The 15303-nt window shown below is 41.2% G+C and overlaps 1 non-coding gene across 1 annotated transcript; it reads left to right on the top strand.

Annotated features, from left to right (window-relative positions):
* Positions 1–1923: 1923 nt before the first annotated feature.
* Positions 1924–2068, top strand: LOC116864008. The gene has a single exon (XR_004381900.1). It is a non-coding gene; the product is annotated as a U4 spliceosomal RNA (small nuclear RNA).
* Positions 2069–15303: the final 13235 nt, after the last annotated feature.

Genomic DNA, 15303 nt, shown 5'->3' with positions numbered 1-15303 from the left:
CAGGGTCCTGGTATCGAGCCCCTCATCGGGCTCTCTGCTCAGCAGGGAGCCTGCTTCCTCCTCTCTCTCTCTCTGCCTGCTTCTCTGTGATCTCCGCCTGTCAAATAAATAAATAAAATCTTTAAAAAAAAAAAAGAATTATCAATACCTGGACATAAATTAATTTAGATGGGTAATTGTCTTGCTTTTAACCTTACAACAAAAACTTAAAGAATAGGATAACTAGGGAGTACATAAAAGGTTTTTGTAGTATGGGGCACCAGATGTGGGGGTGTGGGAGGAAGGGTTGCTAGAAAAAGGGCAGCCTGGATGTGAATCTAGTCTTTCCCTTTTTTAATTTTTCCATTCCTAGTGCAAATTTCTTACCTTCTCAGATACCAAATTTCCTGTACTATACAAAAGGGATTGTATAAATGACAAGATTGTTGTAAAGACACATATATGTATATGTGTATATATATATGTATATATATATATATATGTATATATATATATATAAACATCTGGCGTAGAGCCTCAGACATAGTGACTAGTCAATAAATGGTAGTTATTAATTTGGATAACAAGAAAGGATAGCCAAAAGACTTGAGGGAAATTCTCTGAATTGAGATACATTTAAATAAGCTTAAGCTTCGTAAAATACTTTTTAAAAAAGATTTATTTATTTATTTGTTTATTTGAGAGAGAGAGAGAGAGCACACAAGGTGGAGGTGGGGGGAGCAGAAGGAGATAGAGTCTTAAGCAGACCCTGATATGGGACTTGATCCCATGACCTGAGCTGAAACCAAGAGTCAGATGCTTAACCAACTTCACTGCCCAGTTGCCCCTATAAATAACTTTTAATTTAAGCACCTACAGGTTAGGTTATCAGATGTCAAAAGTTGGAGCCAGCCACTTTCTGAAAATGGGGTAACTAGCATACCAGAAACTGAGAGGTATAGAAAAGGGTGTGAAAAGAAGACAAAGGAAAACTCCATTCCATGATGACAGAGGGAACCTACAATCCTGTTTCTCAAATGCATGCTTATGGGCAAGAGGAGATTAAGCAAAAGTGATGGATGTTTACCATTCCTCTTTAACTCAGAAAACAACCCCAGTGGGCAGCCCAGGGAAGCTGGTCCTAATGCCCTCTTTCTAGAGCAAGAACGTGATGTGTTAATGTGTACTGTGCCTCACCCATAAGTAGCAAGGATGCTTCCGATAATGAATTAGATGAGGTAGGCCAGTTCTCCTCAGGCATTCTCAATTCAAATAGAGGGCATTTGTACAGAGAAGAATGGGATGTGTGAAAAGCAAAGCCAACAGACAGGGACAGAGATTAGTTTCTGCCATCAGTCATCACTGACACTGGGCATTTTTGAGATTATTGTGATGGTCAAGGAAAAAGCCTTATAGGGGAAAATGAATCTTTTGGAAAGATGTGAGGTTGCTTAATCCAGAAGACAGAGGAGGGGTTTGAAGGAGAATAAGACTGAAGTGATGGGAGAGAAAGATTACTAACAGAGGATTTTGAAATGACTGAAGCAAAGAGAGGAAGGAAAATTAGTTTGCAATAGTTGAGGTGTGGCCTGACACAGGTAAATGTGGTGTGATGATGGTGATGACAGTGATTCCCAAGCTTATAAAGGGTATAACACTAAACTACCCGTATAGTTTATAAATTACTTCCACAACCATCCTTTCATCCTTTCATCCCACCCCCCACCCCCGCACCATGACCCATAATACCCCAGAGATACATAGAGATGGTAAACAAATTGTCAGAATTCAACAACTGAATTCATTCAAAAAGCTGTCAACATTAGAACTGGGGGAAGTAGGGGAATGCCAAATACCAAGTTTCTAAACTCATAGATTCACCACAACTTTAAATGAATTTAAGTGTCGGAAGAACAAAAATTTTGCTATTAAAATGTACAGTTAAGCTTTGTACAGTGGCAGTATCATAGCCAATGAGGTTTATCCGAGGCATGACTATTGCTAATTAAAATATACAGTTAACTATATTATTTTTCTAGGACTATGAATTCTCCATCACAGAAAGTGTTCCTTAATATTAGTCAGCTAGAATCTCCACATTCCAAGTAGCAATGGTGAAAATCCAGCCCACTCAACAATATTCAACCAATCTAGGTAGCCGGATTGTCTCCATACACTGGCCATTTCCCCCTCTCTACCTAATATTACTATAAAATACTTGAAAATCAAAATTAAAATAGTTGCTGTAAAAGCAGACATAAAGGATTAAAATAAAAATGGAAAGGACAACTGCTAGCAAAAGCATTGTAGGGATGGCAAATATTACATTTAACTCCACATTAATTCTCTGAAGGAATTCAACACAATTTCTCCCATTCTAACTCAAAAATTAATTTCTGTGTATTGTCCTTGGGATTTGGATTGGGAATGAAAAGGAGAAAACCGTTGAAAGTGTGAAGATTTTATATGAATTAATCAACCAAGAGTTCAGACACTGGGGACTGAAGATTAAACTTTATAGTTTAGAAACCCAAGGACAGTACTTTTTCTCATGAGTGTACCTCACATCAAAAAAGTCTCTGCTGATATATATGTCTCATTTACAACATTCAAGTTGAGAGGTATTCTTTATGACATCCCAATGAGAAGGTACAAAGAGGTTAAACAATTTATAAAAAAGTCAAGGAGGATTCAAAATTAGAACAAGATGGCCACAGTCCTGGCATTATCTGTATTCTAGATGCAAAGATAATTTGTTTCTCTGTCCATTTATGTTAAAGCCCCTGGTGGGTGAGACATGCCAGCCTTGAAAACTCAGAGAAAGAAACTTGTTATTGTCTGTGGGGTATTGGTATTCAGAAAGAAACTGTAAAGGCCATAATCACTGCTGTGTTATTCCAGGAGTAATGGTGGCTCCATGGACCTGTGACCATCTCTGTCCACTTCAGACAGCCTGTTGAAGCTGTCAGTGACTGCTTGAAAGAATTCAGTCTTTTCATACAGGTTTCTCTGTCCTGGGCTCTCCCAGGGTTAGTCAGAAGTACTCTATGGAACTGACATATGGCTTAGCCTATACGGATGCCTGACTGTGTGGTAAGGGACTAACTTTGTAAGATTGCCTATTCCGGATATCACAGAGTATCTGAGTCTTTTCCAGAGCAAAAACTAAAAAGAAATGTGTGAGCAAATGGACCTATGAGATCTGCCAGTCTTCATTGTTTTCAAGTACCAGTCAACTTATAAAAGTCCAGAATGCCACATGGTTTGATTAGGGGTTGGGTTCCATATCCCATACAGTGAGCAAATTCTTCATCTCTGTCATACAAAATCAAGCTGGTGGACCAGACATAAAAGAGATGCCAGGGATAATTCATTCCGTGTTAGACTTTAAGGCCCTTGAGACATGGTGATTTTTTCTTTTTCCCCTGTGCAGATCTCTAACACTCCCATATTGTTTGGTCTATGGTACATACTCTTTTTATGTATTCAATCAACAATTATTAGACACCTCCTGTGTGGTTAACCAGGTTGAAAAAACTAAGTATAATATGTAATCTGCTAAAGACTTCACAGTGGATCTGGGCTTACAAGAAATAGCTAAGAACATGTACAAACGTTATATTATATAAGGAAATTATGCATCAAGTATTAAGAGAGGGTCAGCGTGACTGTGGGGGTTGGAGAAAATAAAGAGAAGTAAGTTTCTCTGCTTCTTGGAGCTCTTCAAATATTCTATTCCTTCATTCTTTCTATACATGGAAAACCCCAAATAAAACAGAATTTGTTCACACTTAAAGATACTGAGAATTTCCCACTCCTAGGAAGCTGGAGTAGATGTGATTTTCCTCCAACTAAAAACAGTTGAAAACTCTGGATATTCTATATAAAACAAGCATGAGAAGACTGAAAGACAGGAAGAAGGTAAACTTGATAGGGACCCTCAAGATCTGAGGAACAATGTGGTCAGTGCCCTTGGTTTCTTTTTGTACATTTATCCTAGGCTCAGAACTGAGGAAGTCAGCAGCCCCAAACACCAAAGAGCACAGGTGAAAGAGCTTCAACCAAAAAGCCTACTCTCTCTAGCAAAAGGACAAGGAGAGGGGCAACCAGGAAAGACAAAACTTTTAGACAATAACTGTTCTACTCTAGCCAAACACCGAAGAAAAACTTCAGCTTACCTACACCCATACCAACAAAAGTCTAAGTGTTAGAGAAGGCAAAGCAGGGAGTCAGGACAATCATTAGCACTGGACTTACTGTGATAATGGACTAAACCGTTCCCATATATCCTAAGTAAGAGGTATACTTGGGGTGCCAAATTGGGAGAAAAAATGTCATTCCTAGGACAATCCAAAATAGCACTTTAAGAGCTGGGAGTGTGTATCAGTATTCTGTGACCACTCTAACAAATAACCACAAACGCTAACTCAAAGCAGCAGAAATGTATTCTCTCACAATTCTGGAGGCCAGAAATCTGAAATCAGTATCAGATTTCTGGGTGGAAAGCAGGGTATCAGCATTTTCTGGGGGCTGCTGGCATTCCTTGGCTCATGGCCTTACTACTCCAATCTTTGGATCTCCTTCTGCTTTGCCTTCATGTTACCTTCTTCTCTGTGTGCATGTTTATTCCCTCTCAGCCTCTGTCTCATAAAGACACTTTGTGGAGTGCCTGGGTGGGTCAGATGGCTAAGTGTCTACCTCTGGCTCAGGTCGTGATCTCCAGGTCCTGGGACAGAGCCCCGCACCAAGCCCCATGCCAGGCTTCCAGCTCAGTGGAGAGTCAGCTTCTGCCTCTTCCTCTGACCCCTGCTCGTGCTCAAGGGCTCTCTCTCTCTCTCTCCCTCTCTCTCATAAATAAATAAAATCTTAAAAAAAGAAAAAAAAAGACTATTTGTGTGGTAACATTTAGGGCCCACCCAGTAATCCTGAATAATCTCTCCTTTCTCAAATTCCTTTAAGTAATCGCACCTGCAAGATCCTTCCTCCAAACAAGGTTGCATTTATAGGACTGGGAGTTAGGGATAGATATCTTATGATCAGAATAAAATATTATTCTGCCTACCACGATGTGCTAAGAAATCCATTGTGTGAAAATAGTGTAATATATTTAATGAATCTATAATTTACAGAACATTCAGTGTGTTCTGTTTTTCTTTACCATAAACATTAATATTTTTTGAGCATCTGCTATGTATCAACTTCTCTTCTAGGCACTGGGGATAAAACACTGAACAAAACAGGCAAAAACATCTCCTTCACGGAGATTATATTCTAGTGGGCAAGGAGGGACATGAGGAATGAATGGATGAGTAAAATGTATAGAAGGTTAGTTTATGGTCAGTGCCATGAAGAAAAATAAAGGCAGGAAGGATAGGAAGTACTGAAGAGCTGCAGGTTGCAGTTGGTTGTTTTTTTTTTTTTTTTTAAGATATTTTTTATTTATTTGACAGAGAGAGAGAAAGAGAGAGGTCACAAGCAGGCAGAGAGGCAGGAGGAAGCAGGCTCCCTTCTGAGCAGAGAGCCCAATGCGGGGCTTGATCCCAGGACCCTGGGACCATGACCTGAGCCAAAGGCAGAGGCTTTAACCCACTGAGCCACACAGGTGTCCCTGCAGGTTGCAGTTTTAAATGGGATGTCAGGCAAGGTTGGTGACATCTGAGTGAAGACCTGAATGGGATGGGACGTCAAGTCCTGTTTATTTATCTAGAAAACAACCTGAGGGTTTTGGAGGGGAAAGGGTTGGGTGGTTGGGCAAGACTGGTGGTGGGTATTAAGGAGGGCACGTATTGCATGGAACATTGGGTATGCTGCATAAACAATGAATTTTGGAACACTGAAAAAAAATAAAATAAAATAAAATGAAAAAAAAAAAAAAAAAAAAAAAAAGAATTGCAGCATGGCCAGAACAGCAAGTGCAAAGGCCTGAAGAACAGTGAAGAGTCAGGGTAGCTAGAGTGGAGTGAGGGGAAAGTTGGTAAGGATTGAGATATATTTCTTGGAACTCTTCTCTACTTATTGCTAGGTGGGATTAAAACAAGGATTATCAATTTGTGAATGTTCCCATTCTTTTCTTCCTTCCTTCCATATCTGCTGGTCCCTTCACTTGTAGGGAAGACACATTCTTGGTCTTTGTGGTACAAAGGGAGAGAGGAGAGTTACCTGGGGCAGAGGCATGAGGAGTACTTTAGGGCAGAGTATCTGAGGGGGGCAGATTCAAAGCACAAGGGTAGTGAATTGGGAAAGAGGATGAAAAGAGACCGAATATATAATTCCGTGAGTCCATCTTTTCCCTGGTGTTCAACGCTAATAAGTAAGTAAGTAAAGGGTGTGAGTTATTTTGAAATTACTTTGAACTGTGAATTTACTTAGAATTTATGAACTGTGTATTCTAATACACCATTGGGACCTGAGATTCATGGACCTTTTTTCAGGGTAGATTCCTACAAGCAAAATTGCTGGGCCAATAGGAACACTTCAAATTTTGATACACAATATCAGATGCCCCCCTCCTCCCTGCCCAGAAAAGTTTTGTTATTTTATACCCCAAATAAACTTGTTACCCACAGCTTCAACATGCTGAGTATTGGCGCTCTTAATGTGTGTCAGTATGATATGGGAAGAATGATTTCTCAACAATATTTGTAAAATATGCATCTTGGAAATGGGAGGGTAAATGTCATTTCCTATGTTTATTGACCACTTGTGTTTCCTTCTTGGTGAACTGTCTGTCCATATCCTTTGCCCTGTTTTCTTTTGAAATATTCATCTTCCCTTATTAAATTGATAAAACCATGTGTATTTTCAGGGTATTTTGCTTTTGCCCCTAAAGCACTGCAGTAAGTTTCCCACTGTATTGTTAGGGGTTCTTGAGTGTGTGCAACAGAAGGTAACTGGTTTATTCCAGCAAAACAAAAACAGAAACAACAACAACAACAAAAACCCAGTGTTTTGAAAAGGCATTTAGTAAATCACAGAATCATGGGAAAAGCTATGAAGCTGGACTCTGAAAATAGAGTAGCACAAAGAGAGGTGGGGTAGACAGCAGCCAAACCACGCTTAGGAACTGCCTGGTGAGGGTCTTGCTGATACTGATATTAGATGCTGAAAACCACTCTCAGCACCTCTACCCTCACTGGCCCTCCCCACTTGCTGCTACTGCCACCAAATTGGGCTGTCTGTGTCGCTGATTCAGAGTCCTGGGCCAGAGGGTCTGCTTGCTGACCCTTTGTCACAACCTGCATCCTAGTTACCTGAAAGCTGAAAAGGTGAATACGGGGACTTCTCCTGCAGTGGAAAAAAGACCCTGGGTTAATCTAGAGTCATAGAGTGGAGAATTCTGCTAACATAGGCAGGGGCAGGCTATGGGGCGAGGGGGAAGGAGGGAGCCTTTATAACTTGCTTGTTGTTTAACTTTTAATTTTTTTTATAGTGCTCTTAGCTTTACAGAGAATTTAATTTTTTGGTGAATATAACCCCAAAATATCTTCTTTTATGATTTCTGATCTTAACAACTCTGCCATGACTTTTACCCTCTCTACCTTCCTGTAACGTCTCTTCTGAATGGACTAGGCCTGCATTTTTTTTCTTTTTAAGGACTTTCTGTGCTTTTACCAAAGGCTTTGCAGACTATCCTTTGAGTTTTTAGGCAGCTCTGATGTCCCAGGTCTTCCTCTCATGTCAGCAATGTGCTTGACCCTGAGACATGTGTGATCCTGCTCTGGAGGCTAATTATCTTAGGTGGTGACCCTTTCACCTTCTATGTTGGGAATCTATTACCTCTCAAAATGTTTAACATTCTGCCTTTTAGACGGGGGAATTTTTTTGACCTGTTCATCAGATATGTGCTTTCATGACTCAGGAGTCCCCTAACTCTCCTAGTTTCCTACTGCTTTAGATATATTTTATTGCTCAGTTAGTTCCAATTGACCTAGCAAAACATCATGGGATACTTGACATTTGGATATCTTAGGTATTAGATTGAAAAGCATCTAGTGGATCATTTTCATGCAGCCATCCTAAGTTCCCCTTCCCTACTCAGAGGGATGTGGTATAGTCTTCAGGATATGTTGAATATTTTCTTTATTCATATTTGAGGGGCTTAGTCATCTTTGCTCTTCTTGTCTGCATGGCTAGAAACCTGTCCACACAGGTTGGACAGACCAGTAACCTCAACATGCGCTATTACAGAGAAACTTTTGAAAGATTCTCTGCTCACTCTGTGTATCTTAAGTTCTAATGCTGACTCTCTTTAACAACCCTCTCCAGACTCAGCTGTGGAAGGAAGGAGAAGAATTAGCAGGTTTGAAAATGATGTGGCCACTCTCTTTCACAGCCAGGGCAGTCCTTGCAGAAACTGACCCAGCATGGCACATCAGGAATGGAACTTGAGAGGTACCTGGGTGGCTCATTCAGTTAATTGTCTGCCTTCAGCTCAGATCATGATCTCAGGGTCCTGGGATCAAGCCCCACTGAGCAGGGAGCCCGCTTCTCCCTCTCCATCTGCCCCTCCCCACTGCTTGTGTGTGGGCCCTCTCTCTCTCTGTCTCAAATAAATAAAATATTTTTTAAAAAGAAAAGGAAAAAAAATTAAAAAGAATGGAGGCTTTATGGTTGGAGCTATGCCTGTAGGAGCTTGAGCCCAGATGTGAGAGATCCAATGTAGATGAGCAGAGGCTTGGAGACCAAAGTCCCCGTGGATGATGGAAGGAACTCTACCAGAAAGGTGGCATCTGGAATGTGCAGAGACAGGCTTTAGGTAGCATCCCAAGCATCTCTTTAGGTAGGGATCTAGAAGAAAGAGACCTAAAATTAGGTGGAAGGAGCAGGACTACTAGCTGTAGGCCCCAGGGATTTGTGGTGAGGACCTAAGACCTCAGGCAGCTCATCACCACAGCACTGAGACAGATAGAACATATTAGAGTCTTGATATTTGTAATGTAAGAGCAAGCTAGGGGCTGGGACAAACGAATAAAAGAGAAGCTTGTTAGGGAGGAAGTAATTAAGTGCATGGCTTGTACAACCAGCCTGCCTGGTTTCAAATTTCCCTTCTGTCACTCACTATCTGTATGACTTTGGTCGAGTTACTTAGTGTCTCTGTGCCACAATGTCCTCATATACAAAATGAGAATAATAACAATATCTACCTCATAAGGTTTTGTTAGAAGCAAAAGAGTTACTATATGTAAAGTGATTAGAACAGGGCTAGCACAGACTAGGTGTTATAAAAGATAATTGTTGTCATTATTATTACTAGAACCGGCACAAATAATCAAAGCAGAAGAATCAACATGGTGGTCTTGATGTGAAATTACCAAAGTTATCCTGATTCTTCAGTTCCCTCTGAGTAGGGATGATTGGTCACAGATCTGGGGTGAGGTGAAGCTTCCAGATGGGGGTCACAGGGTAGGAAAGAGCAGCAGAGAAAAGGAGCCAGGCACATTTTTGCCAAGTACAGTTGGGAGAATGACTTCTTTTGGAGGACAGGTTGCAGATGGGGGCAAACTCTAACACATGGTCACTGTGGCCTGTAACGAATCCAGAATTTCTGGGCTCCTGGGGAACCATGTTAGAGATGTGAGTAGTGAGAGAGCAGCAGTCTGGAAGGCTCTCTCCTATCCTGGGGACTCAGCTAGAGGCTGTTTCCTCTAAACCTCCAGGATGTACAATGGCCACAAGAGAGGTTATCCACTTCCGGCGTTATGCTGGCTCTTTTCTCGCACTTAAGGCATTAAAAAGTACAGACCCTATTTCACAAGTCATGCCCTCTTGGTTCCCTGTTGCACACACACAGACAAAACAGGACTTTTTAAAAGTGTTTATTTACAATCATAATAATGGCTGCCATTGTTGGAGAGTTTAATCATGTGCCAAGGCACAGTGTATCTACCTATCTACCTGAGTGGCACTCAGGTAGATAACCCAAAATCCTCATAACAACGCTGTGGGCTGTGTCTTATTATTGTCCCCATTTTGCAGATGAGGAAACAGCCTCCAGAGGCTCAAGTAATTTGCTGGAGTCAAATAGCCAGCAAATGGTAGAGCCAGAGTTCCATCTCAAGTGGTTCAATGCTTGAGCCTGATCTTTTAACACGAAGAGAGACGAAGAATGCTTCGGAGTTGCTATCTGAAAGGAAATACAGCATTTTTGACAGAAGCGAAATATGTGCCGTTTGCTTCCTTCCTTGGTGAGCTGACACCAACCTGAGACATTTGCTCCCCTCCCTGGGCAGCATCTGTTTTATTTCTCCAAGGACAACAATTCACTCTGTGGAGACTCTGTGAGAGGCCAAAGTTCCTTATAGCGTCTCAGATCACAAAACCCTTTTCAACAAGATCCCTCAGGCCCAGGCCCCTAAAAACCATGTAATAAATTTACCATCAAAATAATCTCACTTTGTCCCTCTGAGACCATTATGCTACAAACAAAGGTAACGTGATATCCCAATAAATATTTCTCCTGTGAAGTCATTAGGAGTTTTATCCCCTCTACGCAAAACTGTATTCTTCAAATTTAATATAATTTCATAGTTCCCCTAAATCATTCATGGGTATATATACAATACTCGACAGTTCCACATCCTGTCATTTGAATAAGAATGATTATTAAAGTTCAGGCTGAGACTAAAATGCAAAAGCATTTTTACTGTTTTTATTATTAAAAATGCAGTAATGAAATATTTTAAAACGTTATAGTAATTATCTTTTCATTGCACAAACCTGCATTGTCAACTATGTCACATTAAAATGTTAAATCACTATTTTAATATCAAATTACAGAAAGAGAACGAAACTGCTGAAATTCGTCTTCTGTGCAGTGTATTTCTCTCAGCATTTTAGTACATGTGGTCTGTCATGGTTGAGAGGTGCTGCATTATACAGGAAACACCACAGATTTTGGAGGTCCCAGAGTTGAAATAATGAGGAGTTATAGGAAATGTGTATTTTTTCATCACTTTAAAAAATTGGGATAATTAGCTATTTTTCTGGGTTCCTAAACCCAAGCCTGCAGGACATCACTGGCAAGTGAGCAAATCCGGAACAGCTGGGCTTGCAAAAATGAAATGAATCACAGAAGTCGTTCTGTAGAATGTATGCTTTGGGCATCAACGTCGTGGTCTTCTCTAGCCCTGCTGGGCCACCTGCATTGGGTTCTCACCAGCAGAGGTAACAGTAGAACAGTAGGGCAGCTCTTGTTGCCATGGGACAAGTGTTAATGAGGAAGAAACATGGAGATGAGAGATACTGCATTCAGGCTCTTGCCTCTCAATGAATCCCACTTGGTTCTCACAATATTATCTATAAAACTGCGCTACATGTCTTGATCACACTGGATATAATCATTACACAGAGGACTTTGACCTGGGACTTTGTCCCATTAGGTGATTAAAATACAAAAAAGTACATTTTTAATAGATTTCATGAGGGGCTAATCGTGTATGGCTCTGATTGCTTATGGGAAACTGTCAGACGAGGTCCATACTGGTCAGTAACTCACTTTCATGCCCTTTGAATCACGTGGTCTTATCTATGCAGTTCTTAAAAATGAGCTTGTTACCAAAACTGATAAATCATCTGAATAGTACCAACAGGTTATATTATAAATGAGTTACACTGTTTAGGAGGATTGCCATTCAGAAACTACTTTTCTAACGGGTAGTTAGTAAATACTTCGCTAATCAATTTATACTGGTGTTATTCACATCAAATCAGCCTTAAGGGATGCTACAAACTGAAAGCTTCCAATTTAAAAGAAATTTACTTTATTAAAATTGAAGTAACTCCTTTTACCTGTCCCCTCCCCCCACATTAGCATCTTTGTTCGGTTCCTGGGTATCTTAGGTTTGATTCCTCAGGAAACAAAGATGAAAATAAGTGTTTAAGAATTTTGTCAGGATGTGCTTTGGAAAACAACACTTGTAAGTAGGTGAGGAAAGCAAGATTGGACCGAAGGTGAGGTTCAGTTGTGATGCTATTGCAACAACGCTGCAGCCGGTCCCACCGACGTCTGAACCTGGATTGTGCCTCAGAGAGGTCCCCAGATTGAGGCAAGAGGGCTGGGACCTGGTACCCCTCATCAACCAGTCATGGGATGTGGGCTACCCCTGCAGAAAGAAACATAACATTGGGCAAGACAGTTTTGGCTAAAGGCCATTTCTAGAGAGAGACTCAGCTCTGAGTGGTCAACAGGTAACAACCCTAATAGCTGGGAGAATAAGTGCCTGGGTCCTGAAGGTGGAATTTGGGGGCACACCATATCCATTACATTGGATTATACCACAAATTCGCCACATGGGAGCTAAACTCAGCCTCTTCTTAAGTTAAATTTTCCTTCTGACTTTCCTCTCTTTGTAATCAGCATCACCATTTTTCCTTACCCAAGGTAGTAGAGTAGAAATCTGAAGATTTCTAAAAATTGCCTTGGGCGATTTTTAACAGTCTGTCACATTTAATTTCCAGCATATTTATCCTTTTAAACAATTTTAAATAATTCACTACAAAATGAAATCTGGCATAAGTCCTATCTGTCTTTTACTCCCTGAATTAACTGAAGAAGCCAAGACAACAGATTTCTAGGCAGTTTGGAAACTGGTGATATAACTAAGGAATGGGGAGGTGCTGTCTCTTTTTCCTCTTTTAGAGAAGAAAGCTTAAGTCCATGGTCAGGCAAATAGTCAACTATTTTCTGGAAGTGCAACTCTGTTTACAAGAATGCAAATGAATGACCTTGAAAAAGAATGTTGTTATTTTATGTAAAAAAAAAAATTGTGTTAACACGAGCTAGATGTTTTCAGAGATTGATATTAAAAAAAAAAATCTAACTAGTAATTGTGGGTACAGTCTCACCTTCCCCTAGAATAACTATGCTGTCAAAGACCTAGCTGCCACTCCAAACACTGTCCTCGAAGTACTCGCAGGGAAACACAGGGGATATTAAATTATCATGTAATTAAATTAAATTATCACTTTGCAATCCCACCAATAAGGCTGAGATGGCACTTCTGTTATGAATCCTTGCTTGCAAATCCTTTTACTCTGGGATGAGAACTCCTTCATGGCAGAAGCAGTTTCGGTTTAAAGGTGAAATTGTAGATTAGATGACTGGACAAGAATTCTTGCACCCAGAGGATCCTAAGGACAAAAATTAAAACTCATTTGCTATTAATACTTATGATCTTTGGTGTTCAAATAATTTTACTTGCCCAAACATGGGTCTGTATTGTACATATTGATAAGTTCATGTTCTAAATATCAAACAGTTTTGGAATACCTTTTTTGGTTAAGTAGTACATGGGGACATCTTAACTTTTGAAACTTTAAGATATGCAAACAGATATCTATTCCTAAATGAAGAGGCCAGAAACCAGTACTGATGGTTTGAAGCAAGAGCAGTGAAGGTCACCAGCGTTTGTCTCCGCCACACTTACTGGAAGCACAGCATTTACAAGATACCATAATGATGTTCACGGTGCAGGAAAAAAAAAAACAACAAACATGAGCTCAGATTTCTAACAATATAAAAAGGAAAACTGGGCAAGAAGACACTTGGGACTCAGTTTTCTTCTTTAAGCCCATGAGGTTTCTTAAGCAAGTCCTGTTAGACGCATAAAAAAGATGAGGTTTCTCCCAGAAACCACCCATAAGGGGCGCCTGGGTGGCTCAGTGGGTTAAGCATCTGCCTTCAGCTCAGGTCATGATCCCGGAGTCTTGGGATTGACCCTGGGTATGTGCTCCTGCTCAGCGGGGAGCCTGCTTTGCTTCTCCCTCTCCCTCTCTCTCTCCCTCTGCCATTCCCCCTGGTCATATATCTGAAGTATACTCAGGGGCACTTCTTTGTGTCAGCTATACACACTCCTTGTGGACACAGAGACTTTAGGTGTGGTTTTGTTTCTCTTTTCTTTTCCTTTTCTTCCTTCCTCCCTTCCTTCCTCCCTTCCTTTCTTTCTTTCTTTCCTTTATTTATTTGACAGAGAGAGCCAGAGAGTATGAGCAGCCCCTTGTTTAAATGGTTTATTCAGAGCATTCCCAAGTGAAGCCTGCTGAGTCAAAAAATGTTGGCCTTTCATCACCATGTGTATTTCAGCAGGGCCTCTGTGTGTCCACTCTGTAGTCCCACCATGCACGATGCTACTATGATGCATCCATTCATTGCCACCTGGGGCAGCTAAGGAGATCCCAAGGAGAATTCGAAGGATAAGGGCAGGGCAGTTAAAGACACTCTATAGGGTTCTCTCATATGGCTCATTCATGGCAAGGTACTCCTACAATGAGAATGTGTACTTTCCTGTGCAGGCTTCACTTGGGAATGCTTTGAATAAACCATCTAAACAAGGGGCTGTTGAAAGGATGGCTTAAAGCAGAAACCCTCAAACTTTGGCCAGCTTCGGAGTCACGTAAGAGTTTGTTAAAACACAGACTCCTGGAACCTACCCCTAGGGTTTCTAATTCGGCATGTCTGGGATGAAGCCTAAAAATCTGCATTTCTAACTGATGCCCAGGTGCTGCTGCTGGACCGTGGATCACACCTGGAGAGCCTGAAGAAAGCTTCCGCTGCTCTCTTCTGAGGTCCTCAGTTCATTCAAGTTGCTGGGCGCGGTGGTAAAGATGACGAAGGTGAAGCTGAGTGAAGGTTGAGCGAATGTCTTCAGGGGGGTGAAGATGAGCCAGTGATCTGACATGGGGCAGGGCGGGTGGGGCAGGTCTGCATGAAGACCTTGGGAAATGAGACTAGGAGCAATTTGCATTTCTTCTCCTTCTTAAATGATATAGTAAAGTTGTATAGCTACACCTCCTTTCATAGATGCATTTTGTTTTGTCTGCACAGAAGAGCATTCCCATTCGCTGGGAGAACTACTCTTCCCCCGACTCCAATCATTTATTCCTGGTGGGCTTACAGAGCTTTGTGTTCTTGGGCCGCAGAGAGGGTACGTGACCCTCTTCCCTTGGCAGATATTCCTGTGGCACATCTCTCATCTTCTCGCTCTCACCTTGGTTTGTAGTTTGCTTCTCTCTTGGGGTGGTTGTGGTTGGGTTTCTATCACTGGCAAAGGAGAGAATCCTGGCTATTATCCCTCTTAATCAAACCATTAAGGACAGAGGTGGAAAAAAGAAGCCACAGAAGGGTGCTGGTGATGAGATGCTTATATGGACTGCCAGGTTCTTGAGGGCCTCATTCAGGTTTCCCTAAGAAAAAGTCCAAGCACACATATGCAGAGATTAGAAGTGTAAATAAAGCCACCGAAAAACTGGGACAGGTTTAGAGCCAGCAGCTCTTTAGGTCTATCTCTTCTGGCCTCTGGTGCATGTCATCTCTGCTCCTCAGAGTGT

Source organism: Lontra canadensis, unplaced genomic scaffold (assembly GCF_010015895.1).
Source record: "Lontra canadensis isolate GAN:19392208 unplaced genomic scaffold, GSC_riverotter_1.0 scaffold4, whole genome shotgun sequence".
Classification (NCBI taxonomy): Eukaryota; Metazoa; Chordata; class Mammalia; order Carnivora; family Mustelidae; genus Lontra; species Lontra canadensis.
The sequence above is the reverse complement of the archived record's forward strand: the minus strand, read 5'-3'. Positions and strand labels throughout refer to the sequence as shown.